Source organism: Pelophylax lessonae (assembly GCF_965119305.1).
Source record: "Pelophylax lessonae genome assembly, chromosome: 12".
Lineage (NCBI taxonomy): Eukaryota > Metazoa > Chordata > Amphibia > Anura > Ranidae > Pelophylax > Pelophylax lessonae.
Window position 1 is genome coordinate 192,807,127 of NC_138779.1, and position 23,263 is coordinate 192,830,389.

The window sequence follows — 23,263 nt, forward strand, 5'->3', positions numbered from 1 at the left end:
CGATGCCATCTGATCGGATCCACGGGATGGATAGAAAATAGAACCACCATCCGTCTGTTTTTGGCGGGCAGGGTCAGATGGCGGCAGATTACTGCTCCATAGAGGAGACTGAACGGTCCGATCAGGTCTGCCTGAAAAACTGACAGGCGGACCTGATCAGATAGCCCGTGTGAAAGGGGCCTTCGGCTGTGGCACGGCGATGAGGAAAAAAAAATAAAAAAGAGATATATATATATATATATATATATATATATATATATATATATATATATATATATATATATATATATATATATATAGTTTTTTTTTTTTTTTTCTTCAATTCTTATTAAAAAAAAAAAAAAACATTTTTTTATTTTTTTTACATTTAAAAAATAAATTAATAATAACCACACTCCCTGTCCACTTACCTTTTAAGCAAAGGTAACTGGACAGAGAGATGAAGCCTTAAAAAACTTCCCTCTCTTCTCCTCTTTGGAAGGAGAAGAAAAGGCATTGAGAACATGCATTACTCCCGGCCACCACAAGAGGGCGCCAGTTCCCCTAGCTTCTCATCTCACAGAAGGCCGAAAAGCCGGGGACTAAATTTCTGGACGGCGCGGAAGTCCGTGAACTCGAAGAGGAGGTGGGGGGCGCAAAAGGGACAGGACAGCTCAAGCAGGGCACCCCAGGCGCCAGGTCGCTAATTCTAGTCGCAAATGCGACCTGGCGCCCGGGATTTGTCGAGTCCTGCTTTAAAAGCCTTTACAGGTTACCACTTTATATTTACACAGGGGGTCTAGTCCTAGAATTACTTTCCACATTTGCAGTGTTACCTCATGTGTGGGACGATCGCTGTTTGCATGCGTGCGGGACTGATGCACAGTGGCTTTTGCACGAAAGGGTGGAGGCGCTTTTTTTTTTTTGTTCATTGACTGACACAGCTCCTGATCTTCAGAACCATTGGTTATACTGCCTCCTACAGGAGTAGGGCACTAGGCAGAAAAAAAATCTGGCTACGCCTATGGGCAGTCCCAGGGGTTATACTTTCCCTGCTATAGGTACTTTTTTTTTTTTTTTTTTTTCCTCTGCCTATTGAGGAGTAAGGACCTAGTTTCTTGCTGGGATCTCTGGTCCTGAAAATTTTTCTTTAGAAAGAAATTTTTTTTTCTCCTGGATTTTTCCTGTGAAATCTACAATCCACTGCCGGACTGGGCAACTATCTGGATAATCTAAATCCAGTGGTCACCCCAGTCTGGACAGCGAGCACGCGCAGACCTCAGCGCCACTGGACGGGGGCTCGCCTGTGAGTTAAACTCCTCCTCCATAAGGTTGCATACGACCGGTCTCTAGTCGCAGCGTTCCTCCTGGCTGACCGCCGCCCCCCCCCCCATATTTCCCCCTGGAGGGTTTTGGGGTGGATGTGGGCCCCTCTTTGGGACAGTTGGACCTTTGCATTCCCCACCTTCCCGTAAGGCTGTTTGGGTGGTCTGGTCCATCTCCTGAGGTGGGGGCAGGGCGCTATACTGGCAATAGGGGGGGTGCGCCGCCAGGGACTGGATGATCGGCTGTGCAGGGGGGAGGGGGTGAATCTGGTGAAGGCTTCTGCCAGGGCCCCCTAACCTACCTGGGTCTGTCCTTGAGGCCTAGGAGTCTCTCTTAGTACCCTGGAAGGCTCGTGGTGCTGCCATTTTGTTGTAACTTGTGTGTTTCTATTAGCGGAAGCCATGTTTGTGTAGTCCGGCAATCACTTCGCAGTGGTTTGCTATTGAAAATGTCGGCCGTGACAGTTGAGCCATGTGGGTGGCAATTTTGACGGTGGGATCCTCTCCTCATCCCCTGGTGCTGACTTTGGATCCTTTCACTTCTGGGTCGCCACAAGTATAGTGCAGATTATCATGGTGGCTGCAGGTGCCGGTTTCTACTGGGTAGAGAGTCCGTGGTTCTCTCCCTCTCTGCTGAGGATTGCTTTGTGCCTGGCGACCGGGTGGTGCTGTCAGCACGGTGGGGGTTATCACTTGCAGTGTTGTACACCTTTTTTGTGAGATACCCCTTGTGACTCATGGAGTTTATGGAGCACATCTCCCCACCTGATCCTCCTCTGAGGCTGCTTCCCAACCATCCATCGATGCACTGATGGCAGTCCTGGATTCCTTTGTGTCCTGGGTGGAGGTGACTTTCAGGCGACGGGCTAGCAAAAAGCCCCCTCCTCTGCCTTATCTGTCTTATCAGATCCTGAATCTGATTTGGCTGCCGCGGACATGGGTCAACCTGCTGGGTCTGCAACCACGCCCCCGGAATCATCTGACCGTGAGGATGATGCCGCCACATCTGCAACCGTGCATGAAAAGTCACTGGTGGACTCACTGATTGTATCTGTGCGCGAGACCCTGAAGATGGAGGACACAGCTGCGACGGAGGCGCAGGTTACCTTTGGCACTCACAAGCCATCCAGAACTGCAAAGGTTTACTTTCTCTGCCTATTTTGACAAAATTGTCGCTAAAAAGTGGGGACGCCCAAAGGGTCCCTAAGCTATTTTCTAGGCCTTACCCGTATGAGGAGTCCCTTATTAAGAAGTGGACTGTTCACCAGTAGTGGACCCTCCAGTTTCCAGATTTAACCAGGCAACCATAAATTTTGGTTGAATAGTCCCTGGCATTTAAGGATCTGGCTGACAAGAAGGCAGAGGCTGTGGCCTGCAATATTTACACTCTGACTGGTTCGGCACTGAGACTGGTATTCACCATTGCCCTGGTGTCGCAAACTCTGACCGAGTGGGCTAAGCTTTTACGCTGTGACCTGGAGGGAGAACATCTGCCCCCTGCGTTTGCTGAGCTGGCGGACCAGCTGGTCTAGGGGCTGCAGTTTATCTGTGATGCTTCCTTTGGCTGCAGCTCCCCTAGTGGCTCGACTATCCATTTTGGCAGTGGTCCTTCGGCATGTCTTTTAGCTCAAATGCTGGTCTGCAGACCAGACTTCTAAAAAGGCCTTCACTTATCTACCCTATCAAGGAGATGGCCTGTTTGGGGCTGCCCTGGATGACATTAAAGGTCTCGCAGGGGAGGAAGAGTATCTTTCTTCCGCAGTCTACTAAGAGCAAGGGTCTTCCTTCCCTCAGGGTCAACTGACAAGGGCTCAAATCCTTACAACTGAACCTGGTCTGCTAGTTTAGAGCAGGCTTCTTTAGACCCGCAGACAAGGCTCCTTCAGCATGAAGGTGCGCTATTACCTGTAACGAGGGTGGGGGGGGATGTCTTCACTGGTTTCAGTACCCAGAGACTCCCCTGGTACAAGACAAGTGGGTCCATATGGCGCTTTTCCACTGCATGGAACCGAAAGGTTCGGCTCGCTTTTGTGCTTTTCCACTGCTGGTACCGCATGGTATAGTGTAGGAACGGTTCGGTACGGTACGGCGGCGCTTTTCCATTGCATGGAACCAAACGGTACGGCTCTCAAAAACAGTACCACCTTGATTGTGGTTCCAAGAGGTACCATATCCCACAATCCTTTGCATGCAGTCACTACTAGCCACTGATTGGTCAGAGAATCGTTGTTATCCCACCCACTTAACTTTAGTACTACTTTAGTGGAAAAGCAAACCATACCGTACCGAACCGTTCCAACACCGTACCATGCGGTACCAGCAGTGGAAAAGCAAACCGGGCCGAGTAGAGCCGAGCCGGTACTTGCAGTGGAAAAGTGCCATAAGTTATTTGGTCCGGCTACAAGATCGAGTTTCGCTCTTGTCCCCTGGCAAGGTTCTTTCCTTCCAACTTGCATCTGTCCCCGGACCGCTTAAAGGGTCTGTTTGGGGTGGTACAGGACCCATTACTTCAAGGGGTGATTGTCTAGGTTCCGATTTTGGAATGTTTTTTCAGGGTTTTTACTCAAACCTGTTTACAGCTCCCAGGAAGGAAGGCAAGGTGCGTCCAATCCTGGACCTCAAGGCACTGAACTGCTTTGTGCGGGGTGCAGAAGTTAGAATGGAGTCCATTCGCACGGTGGTGGCATCCCTGCATCAGGGGGATTTTCTTGCCCCTATCGACATCAAAGATGCTTACCTTCACATTCCAATATTTGTCGGTCTCCAGCGCTTTCTCTGCTTTGGCGTGGGAGAGAAGCATTATCCCTTTGTGGCGTTACCTTTTGATCTTGCCTCTGGTCTTCAAGAAAGTGTTGGCCCTGGTGCCAGCATTATGCCAATGGGGGATTGCGGTACTGGGCCTACTTGGATGTCGTCCTTCCGCGAGCGGAGTCTCCTACTGCTCTGGTGGAAAACCTGGAAATCCCCCTACGTGCATGAGGGAGTTTGGCTGAATTCTGATATTTCAGAAGTCTGCTCTGGTTTCCGTCCACAAGCTGGACTATATGGCTCTGACTCTGGACTTGGCCTTAGCCATTGCGATATGTGCCTGTCACCAGCACTTCCTCCGCTTTGCTGTGGGAGAGGAGCATTATCATATTGTGGCGTTACCCTTTTGGTCTCGCCTCTGCTCCTCGGGTCTTCACAAAAGTGCTTAGCACCAATGCTAGCTTTGTTCCGTTAACTGGGGATCACGGTACTGGACTACTTGGACAATGACCTTCTGCGTGCAGAGTATCCTACTGTTCTGGTGGAAAACCTGGAGATCACCATACAAACTGTGAGTTCGGCTGGATTCTGAATTTTCAGAAGTCTGCTCTGGTTCCTTCCACAAAACTGGATTATCTTGAGTCTGACTCTGGACTCAGCCTTAACCAGAGTGCTCCTTCCTCTGGACAAACTCCAGAAATTGCTGGCTGCAATTCATCTCCTGCTGTTCAGCAGATTGGTCATTCCTCCGGGCTTGCATGTGGGTGCTGGGCCTGATGGTGTACTTTTTTTTTTTTTTTTTTTTTTTAAGGCGGTTTGCAGGGACCTTGAATAGAACTGTGCAAACCAAAGGAAGATTCTGGCCAAATGGTACAAGACTGCAGTTTCTGGACAATCAGATCCGGCTGAGTCGGGAAACAGGTGTTCCTGATATGGTGGCTTCGTCTGGGCCATTCCTTCCTCCCCTTGTATTGGACAGTGGTCACCGCTGATGCCAGCCTGTCTGGCTGGGGAGCCGTCCTTGACAAACTTTCTGCTCAGGGGTATGTGGACCCTGGACGAGTCCAGACTACCGATCAATGTCTTGGAACTCCAAGCTATCAGACTGTCTGGACCATTGGGCAGATTATCTTTAGGAATGCCCAGTGCACATTCAATTGAACAATGCCATGGCCAAGTGCACATTCAATTGAACAATGCCATGGCTGTGGCTTATGTCACTCACCAGGGGGGCACGAGAAGTGTCCTGGCAGCTCTGGAGGTAGCCAGTTAGTTCCAGCCCTCTCTGCCATACTCATTCCCGGGGTGGAAAACTGGCAGGTGGATTTCCATGGGGAGTGGTCCCTTCAGCCACAAGAGTTTCATCAGTTGTCTTCGGTGGGGCATCCCCAAGGTAGATCTCAGCTGAACAAAGGTTTAGAGGTTTGTGGCTCAGTCACGGGATCCTCTGGCGGACGCAACAGATGCGCTGGTGGCCCTGTGAGGTCAGTGTCTGATTTAAGCCTTCCCTCTGCTCAGGCTTCTGCCAAGACTTCTATGCAGGATTGAGGCAGAAGTGATTCCGGTCATCTTAGTGTTTCCGGACTGGCCTCGCCAGGCTTTGTAGGCTGATCTTGTGCAGCTGGTCGCTGACATTCCTTGGAAGCTTCCTCTCAGGTAGGATCTGCTGTCCCAAGGACCAATCTTCCATCCTGCTTTAGTCGCTGGTTTTAACAGCTTGGCTGTTGAACGCCAGGTGCTGAAGGATAGAGGTTTATCTGAGTTAGTGATTTTACCCTGTTAAAAGCTAGGAAAACTACTTCTAGGAAGATCTACCATCGTACGTGGAAGACGTACGTTGCATGGTGTGAGTCTCTTGAGGTCCCTCCTTGCTCCTTCTTGTGGCTCAGGTTTTGACCTTCCTTCAAAGGGGGGTTGAACAGAAATTGGCCTTAAGTACCATCAAGGGACAGGTGTCTCCTTTGGTGGTCGTAGTCCAATGATCTTTGGCCACACACTCCCTGTGGTGTACCTTTCTTCAGGGTGTCTTGACATTTGGTTCCTCCAGTGCGCTCTCCGTTGCCACCTTGGGACCTAAATTTGGTGCTTTTGGTTATCCAGAAACCGCCTTATTAAGAAAGCTTCTGTAGATTCCCTTGCTTACACTGTCTCAGAAGGTGGTTGTTTTTTTTTTTTTTTTTGGTGGCTATTACCTCTGCACGCAGGGTGTCGGAACTGGTGGCTTTATCCTGTCCACTTTATCTGGTGTTTCAGAGATAAGGTGGTTCTTCCAAAGGTTGGTTTTCTCTGATTTTTCATTTGTATGAACACATTTTGTTGCCTTCCCTGTGTCCCAGGCCTAAACATCCGAAGGAAATTGCCTTGCATGCCTTGGATGTGGTCTGAGAAATCGGGGTGTACCTGGCAGCTACAGAGTCTTTCAGGAAGTCAGACTCTCTATTTGTGCTCACGGATGGGCCTCGGAAAGGGTTGTCCGCTTCCTCTGCGACCATTTCCAGATGGATCAGACAGACGATGATTCAGGCCTATTCCATCAAAGGTCAGGTTCCTCCTTTCCCTGTTAAGGCACACTCTGCTCGGGCACTTAGTGCCTCCTGGGCCTTCCCTCATCAGGCGTCAGTGGCGCAGGTTTGCAAGGTGGCCACCTGGTCGTCGGTGCACACTTTCACAAAATTTTATATAGTGAATGTGTTGGTATCTGCGGATGTTTCTTTTGGCCGCAAGGTTTTGCAGGCTGCTGTTTAGAGGACCTGATCGTCTTCGAGGGTGTTTTTTTGTTTTGTGGGCTCCAGTTTTGGCTGAGCTCCTGTTGCCCAGTTGGCTACTGTTTAGCCTTGGGAATTTTTTTTTTTTTTTGCTTTTCCCACCTCATGTTTGGCACTGCTTTGCGATGTCCTAATGGTTATGAAGATCAGGAGCTGTGTCCATCAGTGAACGAAAGAGAATGGGAGTTTTGACTTACCGTAAAAATCTATTTCTCTGATGTTCATTGATGGACACAGCTCCCACCCTTCTGTGGAGTTGTAATTCTTCTGACACTGCTTGTAACTAAACGGAGTACCTATAGGAGGTAGTATACCCCCCCCCCCCCTGGGACTGCCTATAGGCGTAGCTTGATTTTTTTTTTTTTTTCTGCCTAGTGTCCTACTCCTGTAGGGGGCAATAGACATGTGACAAGTACTCTTTATGGAGAGATCTGAGCTCTAGAAGACCCCAAATTCCTCCTATGCACTTAAAAGCATTCAAAACATCAAGATGTTTTTTTTTTTTTTTTTTTTTGAATGGTTTAGATTTTTAAAAATTGCACTGATGGTTCCTGAGTAAACCGAACGTGATGTCATCGCTTCTGATTTGCAGTTATCAACACCCAGTCAAAGCTGATCCTGGCTTTGCTTGGCTGTCCAGCCATCCGGTCGGATGTGCAGGCTGGTCGCTCGGCGCGAGATGGCAGAGACCGAGGGAGATCTGCCGGAGGAGTATGGTGGTGGGGGGGGGGACCCATCCCCTTCTGCTACTTCTAATAGCAGTCGGGTTGCTAGTAAGGAATTTATCCTGGTACAGACGTCGCCCCCTCAAAATATGAAGGTCATGCGACTAATTTTTCTGAGATTGCATGTGATTCATCAAAGTAAAATATCAAATGCTAGGTAAATGCTGCATGTTTTGTTAAAAATGTGAGGTAAATACCCCAACTAAAGAGAAAAATTAATCCACTAAAAACACACTTGTTTATCACCTGGTGTAGGCAGCTGGTATTTTAGTTTAATGTACAAAGTAACCATGAGGGGAACCTTGTACTGGCCAGTTTGTTAAAAGATACAATGTATCTGTGTGAAAATGTTCTACCGTAAACTCTGGCATAAAAGTAAATCGTAACATTTTACCAGAGGGAGATTGTTAAGTCATTGAAATAACCCTGAAAAGTTTTCAGTTTCACAATATTTGTGTGCTTACATTGAGGCTGAGTTCACACTGGTGTGATGTGGAATACCCTGCGAATCCCGTGTGGGTTCCCTCATCGCACATGGATCGCAGACTGTTCACACTGACATATGCGCAGCGATGCAGAATTCAATGTAAAGTTAATGACCCCCCCCCCCCCCCCCCAAATTGGTTTGCGGATCGCAGTGCTAACTGTAAAATGGTACAAGAATCAAACACCCATACTATCTGATTCCAGTGCGGACCCAAAAAAGGGTCCTGTACCTTTTTTGGCTGGGTCTACACTGGTGCGAACAGATTGCATGTGATTTGCATTGTTGTGCAGAGTCTGTCAGTTTGGCTGAATTCACATCGCATTAGGACAAATGGTACAGGACCCTTTTTTGGGTCTGCACTGGAATCAGATCGCATAGGTCAGGGCTCGACAAACTCCGGGTGCCAGGTCACATTGGCGACTAGAATTAGTGGCCTGACGCCTGGGTTAGACTGCTGGAGGGGCCTTGTGACCTGACATCCCGAGTCTCCCGTATACGGGCTGCGGCTCCCTGTCACCTGCAAGTGCCAGACCCGCATGCAGGAGTCTCCCGCACCTCGCAGGAGATCTGTGATGTCAGGAGAAAGAACTGTCTGTCAGCTGTGACAGAACGGAGCCGATGCTTCTTGTGCATTTCCGGCTCTGTCCTTTCACAGGCGGAGTGATATCAATTGCACTCCACCTGTGAGAGGAGAGACACAGGAAGCATCGGCTCTGTATGTTTCCTTCAGTGCTGCTCAGTGATATCTGCCAGCAGTACCCACCAGCAGTCAGTCACATGTGCCTAGGGGTGCTACTAGCCCTCAGCACATAATTGAATTTATCCCAGCATTTGCAGTTTTACTCCTACCACCATGACCATTTCAAATCACTGAAGTGGTCATGTCGGTTGGGGTGTTCCTTTAATATCTCTCAGAAGAAGTAAACAAAGCACACACAGGTCGAAAGCCGGGGAAGATCAGCTGGTTCAATAAAAATTGTCTGCCATTGGGCCTATGTGTATGGCAGCCGGTTCAACAGACGCCGGCCGTTCGGCATGCGCGAAAAAAAAACAAAAAACTGGCTCCTAACTTTTTTAGCTGGCACCTAGATTTCAAACAAATTAGTAAAGCCCTGGCTTGATTTCTGTACCATTTCGCAGTTCCCCCTGCGAACCAATCTGGGGGTGTCGCTAACTTTGCATTGACATCTGCAGTGTTTTGCAGATGTTAATATGAACCGTCCGGTGATTCAGGTGCGATGCGGGATTTGTAGTGTTTCCTGCATCGCACCAGTGTGAACCCAGCCCTTAGGTCTGAATGTTATGCAATTTCAACCATGAAAAGTGTTGCTGAATTTGCATTGCACAGACATTGCATGTGATCTGCACAGCAATGCGAATCGCATACGGTGTCTGTGTTCGCACCAGTGTGGACCCAGCCTTAACCCCCCCTAGCAGTATTCCCATGTGTGGCTCGGGGTTAAGTTTCAGTACCAAAAGCGGTAACCCCGAGCCACACTTGGGATTACCCCGCAATGTTACTCGCCTTCCCTGTGATCCCCCGCCGTCCTCCCCAGCATCCTGGCAGTCTCCCTGCTCTGTGCATGGCCGATTGCTGGCACTTGACTTCCGGTTCCCTTCTGCGAGCCTTGCGATGCAGGGTGTGAAACAGGCGGCAAATTCAAGTAAAAGCACCAAATGACATGATACAACGATGGCGATCCTAACAGATTACACTGTATCATGCCAATTCACCTGGTGACTTTTCCAGTGCCCTGCCTGTGCTTTTCCAGTTCTTTGTGCCTGGAAAATTGAGAATGACCATGGCGTCCAAAAAGTTTTTTTTTTTGTTCTCGCCAAAAACACTTTCAGACCAACTGGAAAACGGGGACAGCGAAACGGAGTTACTTGAAGAACTGAGCGATTCATGGGAAAATTTGTCATCTGGTACAGAAAGTGACGACGGCGACGATTCTGATGTCTTTCTAGCATATTGCTTGTGGAATTTGGAAAGTATATCAAATGATTTTTCAGAATTTCCAACAGAGCGATGTGCCAGAAAGACATCAGAATCGTCGCTGTCACTTTCCGTACCTGGTAACAAATTTTCCCACCTATCGCTCAGTTCTTCAAGTAACTCCGTTTCGCTGTTGCTGTTTTCCAGTTCGTCTAAAAGCGCTTTTACGCAAAAAACGCTTTTCGAACGCCATGGTGATTCTCTATTTTCCAGGCACAAAGAACTGGAAAAGTCACCAGGTGCAATCCTGTGCTGAAATGGCATAATACAGTGTAATCCGTTAGGATCACAACTTTGTATCATGTCATTTGGTGTATTTACATTTTTTAAATTGCCGCCGGTTCCACCCCCGTGCATCGCAACGCTCGCAGGGAAGGCAAGCGGAAGACAGGTGCCGGCATCGGCCGAGCGCACAGCCGGAGGACGGCGGGGGATCGCAGGGGAAGGGGAGTTTTAAAATATAAAACCGATTTCCCTGCAAAACAATGTACCGCTTTTAGCACAGAAATCTGTACATAATCAGCCCACCAGGGAGGGTAAAGGACTATCTTCCCCCTGAAGAAAAAATGCAAAAAAAAACCCCTCAAAAATAACGCTTAATTTAAGTGTGAATTATTGTAACAAATATTTAATACATTTTTTAAAATAAGATATGTTTAACTACTTTTGGGATAAATCCTACATGAGTTATTTGAACTCAAAAATTCATACAGTATTTGTCTTGGTGTATTGACCCCTAGGTGTTTAGAGATGAATGCCTAGACAGCAAGTCTTGTGCAATCAAGGCATTTGTCCCTGAACGTGTGGGATTGTAAACACAAGTGTCACTTTGTACCGCATTCAATAACTTCAGCCACAGCCTTCAATAGATTGGTTGCAGGTAGCGCGACTGGATGTTGCACCTGTGCCCCCTGGGGTGCACTAAAATGTCGGACGGCTAGTTGCCTCGGGTGAAATGGACCAAAAATACAGTAAGGGCTCTTTCACACAGGCGATCCGATCAGATCTGCCTGTCAGTTTTTTTTAGGCGGATCTGATCGGATCCTCCATGCAGCTCTATGGGACAGTGGATGTCAGCGGAGACACCTCCGCTGACATCCGCATCCGATCCTGTGCTTGAAATCTGGACGGATGGAAACCCTATTTTTCCATCCGTTCAGTAATCGGAGCGGATCGGATCTGATGAGAGCAGACAAGCGGACCGCTCTCATCCGATCCCCCATAGAGGGCAGCGGGGGCTGAGACACCTACCTCTCTGCTCTGCAAGCGGAGACGGAGCTGTCATCCGCCCGGCTCAGCGGGGATCGCGGATCGATCCCCGCTGAGCAACACGGATCCGTCTACGGAGCGGACCGTGTGAAAGAGCCCTTTGGCAGTTAATACAGCCCACAACACAGGTTTTAACATGCAAATTAATGTGTCGTAATGCCCCACAAAATGGGGATTTATCCCTTTAAAGTAGACCTTTCACCAAAAATTGATTTAACTTGAAATATTGCTAGGTAAAAAGTGCCCCCCCCCCCCCCCTCCTGGGATGCTTGCTTCAAAAGTCCCAGTAGGCTGTTGGACCATACACAGTGAGGAGCTGCCTTCCTACAGTCAGCATGGCAGCATTGACCTGAAGCACTGGCCCAGGAAAAGACAGTGCTGAATTCCTGGAATGGAAGGTTTATTTTTAGTATAGTATTTGTAGATGTTGACTTTTTTTTAATTTTTATTGCAAACCCTACTGAAGTTCCTCATTCGGGTTTATTTTTGATTTATTTTCTACCAAACGGGGGTGGAGCAATACATAGAACTGAAGTCAGTGTTTATTAGGAGGTCCCCTTTATGATGAGGAACTATAAATCGAATACAGTCTGCAGCGTCAGATTTTTAAAGATCCCTTGGCATCTGTTATATGCAGTTCCTGCAGTGCAGTTCTGTAGCCCTGGTTGTGGGACAGTTAAGTGTTTGACATTTTTGTTTACAGGGAGCACCCTCGCTTAATTTTTTTTTATGTTGGCATTCGTCATTTTTAAGTTATACTTAAGGCTATTTTTTTTTATTTTTTTTTTTGCTTTAAAATGGATATTATACTTACCTGCTCTGTGCAGTGAAGCACAAAACAGTCTCAAACCTCTTGAGTCCCCCAGCAGCGCTGTCAGCTTGCTAAGGAGGCACCCTGGGTTAAGAAGATGCAGTGTGCTAAGGGGACACCCTTGCAGGTGTTCACTCAAGCTGGGCTGTGTACCCATAGACACACACAGTGATGGTAAGCCACACTCTTGCTCCTTCTCACAGGCATTTGATGGGCAGAGCCTATGGCTCCCGCTGCTGGCCATGTCTCCTGTGAGACAAGGAAGTGCAGGAGCAGTGCTGCACCCGGGACAGTGCTGGAGTGGCGTGAGGAGCCAGGTAAGTGTATAGGGCGAGGGGAGCTAGGACGGGTAGTGAAGCACTTTTACCTTAGAAAGCATTGAGTTCAAACATTTTGATTTTAGAACCACTTTAATGCAATGAACAATAGGGGCTCGTTCACACGTGGTGACCTGTGTTTTTCTGCACTGGATCAATGCAGGTCACTGCTAGCAAACAATTGTTCACACTGCAATGCAGCCTGGAGGTCTTCTAAGCAGCTGAAAACTGCAGACATGTAACATCTTGGAAGGCATTACAGTTCACTATGCTGCTGTGCAGAGACATGACCCTTCCAATAAAGTTTGAAAAAAAATAATAATAATCATGCACTGCAGCCTTACTGCCCCTGAACTGACAGTCGGAGACCGACTTCACCATTCTTTGCAAAAGACTATGGAATTTGCAAAAGACTATGGAACTCAAAATATAGGGGATTTGGAGTTTGGCTAGTTTTTGGGATGCCTTGAAGTTCCTTTTTCTTGATTTCTGTTGAATTGTCTGTACTTGGCACAGGTGATCTGGCAGCACAACATCCATACTGTCCAGTTGCTTTTACAGCCATGAAGCCATATAATGTAATCGCTGGTACCAATGTAATCCACTGATGGCAGATGGGGCCAGGATGAAGTCTAAACATGCCATGTTTCTGCAGCCCACCACTTACAAAAAGGGACATTAGTCGCTAGCTGAAGTGCCAAGTACGGAGGACCCCTGTGGAAGTTGCACTTAGTGACTAATGTCTAATTTTGCTATATATATATATATATATATATATATATATATATATATGAGAGAGAAATTTCCGCGCTAGATGTGACCGAAAACCAAATGATTGAGAACAATAGTGAGCAGCTGGCACAAAATCAACTAACAGTGATTCAAAAAATACAATAAAAACCAAAAAGTGCAGCGCTGAAATCAGTATACAATTATATAGCTGAAAAGCTCATATAAAGAAAACAAAAAAGGAGAGGGGCTAGTGTCCAAATGAATAGTCCCAATATTAAGTGCAGAGATGTGAATCCACATGCAAAATAACTTTCTTCCAGTGACACCAGGGAAAAGTGTAGGAAGGGGACACCCTTGTGCTCAGGTATAACAAGCAGCTTACCGAAATTCCGTGGCTGCTCAATTTAATGAGACAGCCTCTCCCAGCTAGTAGTAAACCAGTAGGTCAACCGATATCAAGCTCAGGTGCTTCCAAAGACTCCAAAAGCCGAAAAGCCGTTTCCGGTGTGTTGTTAAACCGATCACATTAATATGTGGCACACTTGGAACTTCTCATATACTCCATTGAACGTAAAGCCATATGTAGAAAGAAACAGAGGCCCATAGCGTAATCCCGTAAACCAATAGGTAAATTTATTAAAAAAGCTACTTACAATTTAAAAGACAAAAACAGGCATGTAGTATGTGCCGGTCATGGATCTAACCGCGGCGTCCCGCAAGTCTCCAGATCAGCATATGGATAAACAGCCGGCTTCGTTGGGGGGCGTGTGGAAACTTTTATAACCAGTCCAATTTTGAGACAGTTCCTGTCAGTGTATCTCAATCTTTTTTTTTTTTTTTTTTTTTTTTTTTTTCAGTCAGAGCACCCTTTAAAAAATTATGGACAGTCTCGAGGCGCCCCATTCGAAAATGTAAAAACTATTCGAATAGTCTTACATAATGCAGCAACATCCACAAGTTCAAGTAGGACACCCCACATTAGAGGTGATTTTATTCTTCCAAAACAAATACACTTTTGCAAAGTGGTACTGACTAGTATTCTAGTGTTTCTCGTCCCCCTCAGTCAGCTAATGTGGGGGGCAGGTGAGGGTCAAACAAGGATGTTATGCAGACTGTCATCCTCAACTGATAATGCTAATGGTTGGTAGGACGCTGGCAGTTAGAAGGTTGTAATTGTGCACAATGAAAACTTTTTTTGAAAACTTTTGGGAATTTTTAGCCATTTTGCCAAGGCACCCCGGGGTGCCTGGGCACAATGGTTGAAAATGGCTGCCTTAAAGCGAAGTTCCGGCCACGAAAAAGTTTTTTTCAATAAAAATACCCCTGGAACAGTCAGGGCTAGTACATTCCACAAGGGATAGCCTCTGTACTGTCCTGGGTTGAACTTAACCTTTTGGAAGAAATACTTACCTTGTAAATTTCTTCTCCAGTGCTGCCATCTCGGATGTGGGCAGCTGAAGCCAGCGCGTCGTCCTCTTCGGCGTCCTCTTCTCCTAGAATGCCCTGCACCGGCCCCGATCGTCACTTCTGGTGCGGGCACGTCATCCCTCCACAGCTTCTGGGCATACCCAGAAGCTGTTTAGCAGGGAATGATGCGCCCGCACCGGAAGTGACGTCTGGGCCGGTGCAGGCGCATTGATTCCTGGGAGCGATGACCTTCAGCTCCCAGGAATTAATGCAAAGAGGAAGTGACGGCGCGGGCCTCGGCCGCAGAGGGAGGAAGTGGAAGAAAGGGGAGTATATTTTTCTTAAATAAGGTAAGTAAACAAAAAAAAATCGTAACTATCCATTTATTTTTCAGGTGCAAAGCAAGCGGATGGCCCAAAATCGACTGTCGATTTTGTGTCCGGAAATCCGCTTTAAGTAATGCGTTTAGTTTTTCATGGCAGACCTATTGGTTACATGACGGTAATAGAAGTGGTAAAAAAATATCATAATTCCTATAAAATGTTCAGTTTTGCTTCCATTTGTTGCCTGGTCACTTAACCACTGCCTTGGCTTTGGTCATGCAGTCTCTACCAGTGCAAAGGACTAGTGTTAGACTGCCGCTACAGCTGCACACTAGTGAGCTCTACTTGAAGTTTAGACATCCTAAAATATATCAAAGCTTTTATTCAACTGGACAGTGAGCTTGCCTCTGACACATTTCCTTTCTTTAGTTGCCGTTCTACACTTGTATAATAGGATCTTGTGCGTTCTATTTAAAATGTTGTTGGGGTTTGATTGTAGTTTGGACTAGTGGTCTCATTCTTGATTGCAGGTATGAGTTGTTACTCTGCTCATCTTTTATGGTGGTCAATACCCATAGAATGACTCTTCCTGGGAATAGAGTTGTATTATCTAGGCGTGTATTAGGGATCACTGCTATCTAATTTTAGGCTTTAGTAATCTCCTGTGAGCTAGTTTGTTGTGTAACTCTGTAATTATCGTGCCTATTCACTGGCAGGTATATAACTCATAGTGGTGTGGTGCCGGAGGCTAAACATGGAACAGCAGTAAAGTCTTTGCTTGAAGTTGCCATGACACATGTGGGTAAGGCTGTATTTCAGCAATATTCTACTCCTTTCATCCAAAAAACATGGAACCAGTGCCTGTGATTATCCATTTGTTCTTGGATATTGAACAGCCAGGATGATTGGAGAATACTCAAGGCAAGGCTGGTCTGCAGGGCTGAAAAAAAAAGTTGAAGACCCAGGTAGCCAGTTTTTTTTTTTTTTTCTCCTTCTCTCATTTGTTGAACTCCAGCAAAAATGTTTGCATAGAGTGGAAGAGAAATGCAATTTGTCAGGTTTGGAAATCTGTCTTAACAAATTTGAAGAAATTGGTGGATTGGTTGTCACCAGCACAAAGACTGTAAATTTCCCATCACCTCCTGTCCTGACTTTATTTTTATTTTTTTTGCGGGATTGCGGCGGACAGATCGGACCCATGACTGACATTTTTGACACTTTTGGGGGGACCAGTGACATTACTACAGTAATCAGTGCTAAAAATATGCACTGTTACTGTAATGACATTGGCAGGGAAGGGGTTAACAGTATAGGTGATCAAGGGGTTAAATCGATAAAGCACAAGACACTCTATTCTCATTAAGGTGTTAACATTTTTTTTCCTGGTGCGTCCTCTGCCTTTTGGGGTACCACATACTCATTTCTAGTCAGGGAGCGTGCACTTTGTAACCTTCATCCCAGTCACCTGATCAAATACTTTATTCATTGCTTATGCATGCATAACCTGGCATTTCTGAAATAGAACAGTTATGAAGATATTGCCTGTGCTGACATGTACAGGCTGCTTCAGAAGACACCACAAAGACACGCCTCTGCTCCTCTTCTAAGGGAAATGACTGACAGCAGACTTCCCTTGGAGAAGGAGCAGAGGTGGGTCTTCTCTGCAGTCTTTGTGACTTCCTTTGGTGGAGGAGCAGAGAAGTTTTATGTAGTAGTCTTGCAGTTTGGAGGAGCAGAGGCTTTTCTTGTGTGGTGTCCCCAGGACTTATTTTGGAGGAGGAGCCAGAGGCATGTCTTCTATGAGCTCTCCTCAAGGAACTTCCCTTGGAGGATCAGGGACTTACATTGGCTTGAAAAAGTATTCATACCCCTTAATTTTCCACATTTTGTCACATTACAACCAAAAAAGTAAATCTATTTTATTGGGATTTTGTTATAGACCAACACAAGGGGGTGTGTAGACTTTTTAGGGGGTGTGTAGACTTTTTAGGGGGTGTGTAGACTTTTTAGGGGGTGTGTAGACTTTTTTTAGGGGGTGTGTAGACTTTTTTTAGGGGGTGTGTAGACTTTTTTTAGGGGGTGTGTAGACTTTTTTTAGGGGGTGTGTAGACTTTTTTTAGGGGGTGTGTAGACTTTTTTTAGGGGGTGTGTAGACTTTTTTTAGGGGGTGTGTAGACTTTTTTTAGGGGGTGTGTAGACTTTTTTTAGGGGGTGTGTAGACTTTTTTTAGGGGGTGTGTAGACTTTTTAGGGGGTGTGTAGACTTTTTAGGGGGTGTGTAGACTTTTTAGGGGGTGTGTAGACTTTTTAGGGGGTGTGTAGACTTTTTAGGGGGTGTGTAGACTTTTTAGGGGGTGTGTAGACTTTTTAGGGGGTGTGTAGACTTTTTAGGGGGTGTGTAGACTTTTTAGGGGGTGTGTAGACTTTTTAGGGGGTGTGTAGACTTTGCAACTGTAAGTAGTAACAAGCTGCATCTGGGTGTCAGACAGTGATGTGTAGAAAATCGGCACACGTTATCGGCCTAAAAGGCAGCCAAAAAAAAAAGGTATCCGCCCTGAAAAAAAATCAGTCGACCCCTAATTGGAGTCATGCCCAATAAGTGTTTTGTGGCCTAAGAGAGGGTGGAGATCTAGAAGGACAGTAGGTGGCAGACCCAGCATAGCATCTTGCCAGTGTCCAATCACCTGAAGGTAGCGCCATAACCCAATCTGATAGGACTTGACAAATTTTCTTTGACTCTAGGAGCCAGTTTTTTGTTTTGTTTTTTGTTTTTTTTTTAACCACTTGCATACCAGGCACCTTCACCACCTTCCTGCACAGGGCAATTTGCAGCTTTGAGCACGGTCACACTTTGAATGATAGACAGCTGCGTGGTCATGATGCACTGTACCCATATGAAATCTATCAATTTTTTTTTCATACAGTTTTTTTCTTTTGGCGGTAATCGGCACTGTGGTTTTTATTTTTTGCTAAACCAAAAAAAGACCAGACATTTTGAAAAAAAACATTTTATAAAAATTATGCAAATACATTTTCTTCAGACGTTCGGTGAGGTTGCACAGCATGTCCGAAGGACACAGTGATCACACAGCACACCCCCCGAAGCAGGGGGTTTGCAAGGACGTCAATGGAGGTCTTCCCAGAACAGGATGACCATGCTGTAGACATCTTTCGGCTATAGCAGTCGGCAAGTGGGAGGACATCTGACAAAAGCCCAGGCACCAAGGTGATCTGTCACCTGGGATTTGTCAAGCCCTTGTCTATGAATTTATCAGTGTCCTTCACAATTAAAGAAATAACACCCCACATGTTTTCTAGTTGAAGTACAGTAAAACCTTGGCTTGCGAGCATAATTTGTTCCAGAAACATGCTTGTAATCCAAAGCATTCATATCAAAGTGAATTTCCCCATAAGAAATGATGGTAACTCAGATGATTAGTTCCACAACCATTTATTCATAAGTCTTTCAGTCTATAGTGCATATAAAAAGATTATAGCAATATGATAGGTTGTGTAAACATAAAAATGTCCATCTGCAAATGGCGCCTCCACAAGGGGTTTAGAAGCAAAATCCAGCAAGAACTACAGTGTATAAAAGGATGAAGGTTCAACATTTAGCAACCCACATGGCTGATGGTTAAAAGAGGAACATCGAAGAATGCAGGCATCTGGGGCAGAGCTGACAACATAGACCGTTCTCCTCACCGCTGGCTGTCACCACAGTCAGTCTGCAGCCCTGTAGTAGAGTGATCTGAAAGCGAGGCTTGAAGCACTTGTGGAGCGCAGTGTGGAAAGGATGGCGTCGATGGCAGTGCGGAGAATGGTCCATGTGGACAGCTTTACCCCGGATGCCTGCATGCTTCGATGTGCCTCTTAATCCTCAACCATGAGAGTTGCTAAGGCCCCATTCACACTAGTGCGATGCAATTTTGCCGCGATTTCGCGTCACGATTTTGAAAGCAATGGCAAGGCTATATGCCTCAAAACGCATTAAAATCGTGGCAAAGTAGTGCAGGAACTACTTTTGAAGTCGGTGCGACTTCAAAACGCACTGATATGAATGGGGCTCATTGAAAATAATGGAAAACGACTTGTCATGCGATTTTGCGGTCCAAAATCGCGGGACAAGTCGCACTAGTGTGAATGGGGCCTAAATGTTGTACCTTCTTTAAATGTAACCATATTGCTACAGAGCCTCTCTCCTCGCATACTCAGTTTTAATGTGACACTACTTGCATATCAAGACATCGCTTGTTTATCAAGTCAAAATTTATATAAAAAAGAAAAGTTGCTTGTCTTGCAAAAAACGCTCTGTTACTCTTAGCCCAAGTTTTTACTGTACACTAATTACACAATATTGGGGAACTCTAGGAAGTCAAAGGCATAGAAAGTTGCAATTTGTTGTATGCATCTAAATCCAAATGACAGAAGTACTGCAGCTTTTCTGTCCTTCGATGTAGTGGTTGCATTTGTTTCCTTTCAGCGCCCCCCCCCCCCCCCCCCCTTATTTTTAACTAGAGATCCTGCCAAACACCCTTCCATGTTGTAAAAATGCCTACTCGCTGTACCTTTTTAGGGAAGCAGCATTGTCACCCTACAGGAAATGTGTTGGGACTACAGAACCCCCCCTCATCTCCATAACATACTGTGGGGGGGGTGGGTTGTCATCCACAAAGGCAAACTGGACAGGAGAGGGCTAAATGGCAGAACTTCAGATTTCAGAGCAACTTATGAGCGTATTGCTGTTCTCATACAGGAGTGTCAACAGCCTAGAACTCGAGTGTTAGGCTCCGTTAACGCTATTGGTGCATCAAAATGAAAATTCCGGTGCCAAAACCAAAAATTTAGGAGCCACTTGGCTGAAAACTGAAATGGACAGTTTTTAAAAGATATACATTTTATTTAAAGTTTTATTATATTCAACTTAATATAAATTTAAAGGAATATGAATTTTCTTCTACATCAAAACACCAGTTTTTTTTTTGATTAGCAGAAACCCCTAGAGGATAAAATGTAACTTATTGCAATTTTTTATGTCACATTGTATTTGTACAGCGTTTTTTTAATGCAAGTTTTTTTAAAAATAATTTAATTTTAATGAAAAATACATAATCCAATTATTTTGTAAAATCTAAAAGCTGTCAACCGAGTAAATGCATACCCAAAATGTCACTTAACATTGCACATGCTCATGGAATGGCGAAGTACGTCAATGGTTCATCTCCATAGGAAACTCTTAAACATTTTTTTCAGGTTACTTGTTGAGAGTTAGAGAGGAGGTGGTCTACAGCTGGAATTATTGCTCTTGCGCTAAAGTTCACGGCGGTTACACATGTGTTCGCTTCTCCACGCATGCATGGAGGGATTGGGGTGCCTTAACTTTTTTTCTTTTCCTTGCACTGACCTTTTTTTTTTTTTTTAACTGACCAAAAATGCAGCAAGCAAGTTTTTACCACCCCATAGAAGGGCAACAGACCAATGTGAAGACATACATTTTTCTTGAGCCAATAATGGCCAGCAAATTCATGTTCACTTAAATTCATGATATTCATGAAAGAGGCAAATGCAATACAATTAAATATTAAAAAAAAAAACTGTTGGGTTTTCAGCCAAATGTATCCTGCATTTTCGTTGCCAAAATCTCTATTCAGTGCATCTGACAGTTCCTCTTAATGGAGACACACCAAATCTCTCCTCTACCCTTAAAAAGCACCTTTAGCACAAGAAAAATGCATCACTTTAAATTCTATGTATGTATTCACACTGGTCCGTTGCACTCTTTGTGGTACTAAATCTTGCTTCTTGCATTTTTTGTCAGGAAAAAAAAAATCCACACCCCAAAAATACACCTTCCTGTTGAAATGCATTGAAAAAGAACAACCATAAGCACAGTAAAATTTAATGTTTTCGGCGCCAATATCGGCAAAAATGCTGAAAAGCCTATTTTCGGCCAAAATGTTGGTTCATCTCTACTGTAAACCACAATGTATTGCGGTCAGCAAGAGACTATTTCCCCGACCATTATCGGCATAATGCTGATAACCCCATTTTCAGTGTATCTCTAGTTTATAGAGGAAAAGGCCGTGCCGCCGCTAGAGGCCCACCGCCGAGCACCGCTCCTGTGGCTACAAGAAAAATGCCACCCATAGACTAATGGGAAACTATGAAAAAAATGGCCGCCGGGCTACACAAACATGGGCTCCGAGTTCCCATACAGTCAGCTATGGGAAAATAGCAGCCTACGCAGTGGGTGCCTGGCTCACTGGACCCCAGGACCATTTCAGGTATTTCAGCCAGCAAAGTGGGCCTAGCTAGGAACCCCACCCACCCCCCCCCCCCCCCCCAACTAGGGCATATACTCACACACCGTACCACAAAAAGGAGCCTCCGCAGCGTGCTTCCCCACTATCAGCATAGACACCTCAGCCATGGGGGCCAATGGAATGGGGGGGATGAGTAATCGCAGGTGACCCTCTGAGGATGGGGTGCAAGAGTCAGGACACAGGAGGGACCCGACCAACCCAGGAAATGGGCCCGTGTCCACCTTGAATTTCCCAGAGGAGAAAGGGGGGGGGGGGCACTACTCGCCAAACCTTCGGAAACAGGTGGGCACCACTCCAGGCAGATGACCTCCCCATCTTGGAATGGGGGGTGCTGCAGGCCAAGGAGTGTGCGATTCAGGTCCTCGCGAGGTATTTCACTCGCCGGCCACCCCCCTTTTGTGTTAAAACCCAAACCTAAATCCAATTGAGAATCTGTGTCAAGACTTGAAAACTGCTGTTCAGACGCTCTCCATCCAATCTGACAGAGCTTGAGCTATTTTGCTACAAAGAATGGGCAAACCTTTCACTCCAGATGTTCAAAGCTGGTAGGGACACCCCCCCCCCCCCCCAAAAAAAAAATACTTGCAGCTTTAATTGCAGGGAAAGGTGGTTGTACAAAATATTGATTTGAGGGGGATGGGAAAAAAAAGCACTTTTCAGATATTTGCAAAACAAATGTGGAAAATGATCGATCACGCGTATTTACACATCCCTGTAACAAGTCCAGGTTTTTGATATAAAAAAATTAAACAAATCATTTCAGAACCTTTTTTTTTTTTTTTTTTGTGACCTATAAACTGTACAACTCAATTGAACACCAAACTGAAATCTTTTAGGTGGAGAGAAGTAAAAAGGAAACAATAGTATGGTTGCATAAGTGTGCACACCCTTAAAGGAATACTTTGTTGAAGTATCTTTTGATTTTTAATGCAGCACTGTCTTTTTGGGTATGAGCCATCAACATGGCACATCTTGACTTGGCAAATGTTTACCCACTCAATTTGGGTTGCAAAAACACCCCAAATCTGTCCGATTGTGAGGGCATCTCCTCTTCAGATCACCCCCACAGATTTTCAATCGGATTCAGGTCTGGGCTCTGATTGGGCAAATCCAAAACTTTAATCTTCTTGTGAAGCCATTCCTATGCTTTGGGTCGTTGTCATGCTGAAAGATGAAGTTCCTCTTCATGTTCAGCTTTCTAGCAGAAGCCTGAAGGTTTTGTGCCAATATGGACTGGTATTTGGAACTGTTCATAATTCCCTCTACCTTGACTAAGGCCCTTGTTCCAGCTGAAGAAAAACAGCCCCAAAGCATAATGCTGCCACCACCATGCTTCACTGTGGGTATGGTGTTCTTTTTGGTGATGTGCAGTGTTTTTGCGTTAAACAGATCTTTTGGAAATATGCTCAAAAAGTTCAGCCTTGGTTTCATCAGACCAGAATACATTTTCCCCACATGCTTTTGGGAGAGTTTTTTTTTTTTTTTTTTTTTTGTAAAATTTAACCGGGCTTAGATCTTTGTAAGAAAAGGCTTCCTTCTTGCCACTCTACCACATAGCCCTGACACATGAAGGATACGGGAGATTGTTGTCACATATACCACACAGCCAGTACTTGCCAGATATTTCTGCAGCTCCTTTTTTGTTGCTGTAGGCCTCTCGGCATCCTCCCTGACCAGTTTTCTTCTTGTCTTTTCATCAATTTTGGGGTGACGTCCAGTTCTTGGTAATGTCACTGTGCCATATTTTCTCCATTTGACTGTCTTCACTGTGTTCCATGGTATTATCTAATGCCTTGGAAGTTCTTTTGTACCCTTCTCCTGATACCTTATCAATGAGATCCCTCTGATGCTTTCGAAGCTCTCTGCGGACCATGGCTTTTGCTGTAGGATGCAACTGAGAAAATATCAGGAAAAGACCTACTAGAACAGCTGAACTTTATTTGAGGTTAATCAGACACTTTAAATGGCAGGTGTGTATTGACTCCTATTAAGACACCATTCACACTAGCGCGACTTGTCAGGCGACTTGGTCGCCTGACAAGTCACGGTCGGTCGCC

General features: G+C 45.6%; 1 protein-coding gene across 3 annotated transcripts in view; it reads left to right on the forward strand.

Moving 5' to 3' along the window:
- Positions 1 to 23,263, forward strand: part of GSK3A (glycogen synthase kinase 3 alpha) — an 89,001-nt gene that overhangs the window by 32,566 nt on the left and 33,172 nt on the right. The gene's annotated exons all lie outside the window — the stretch shown is intronic.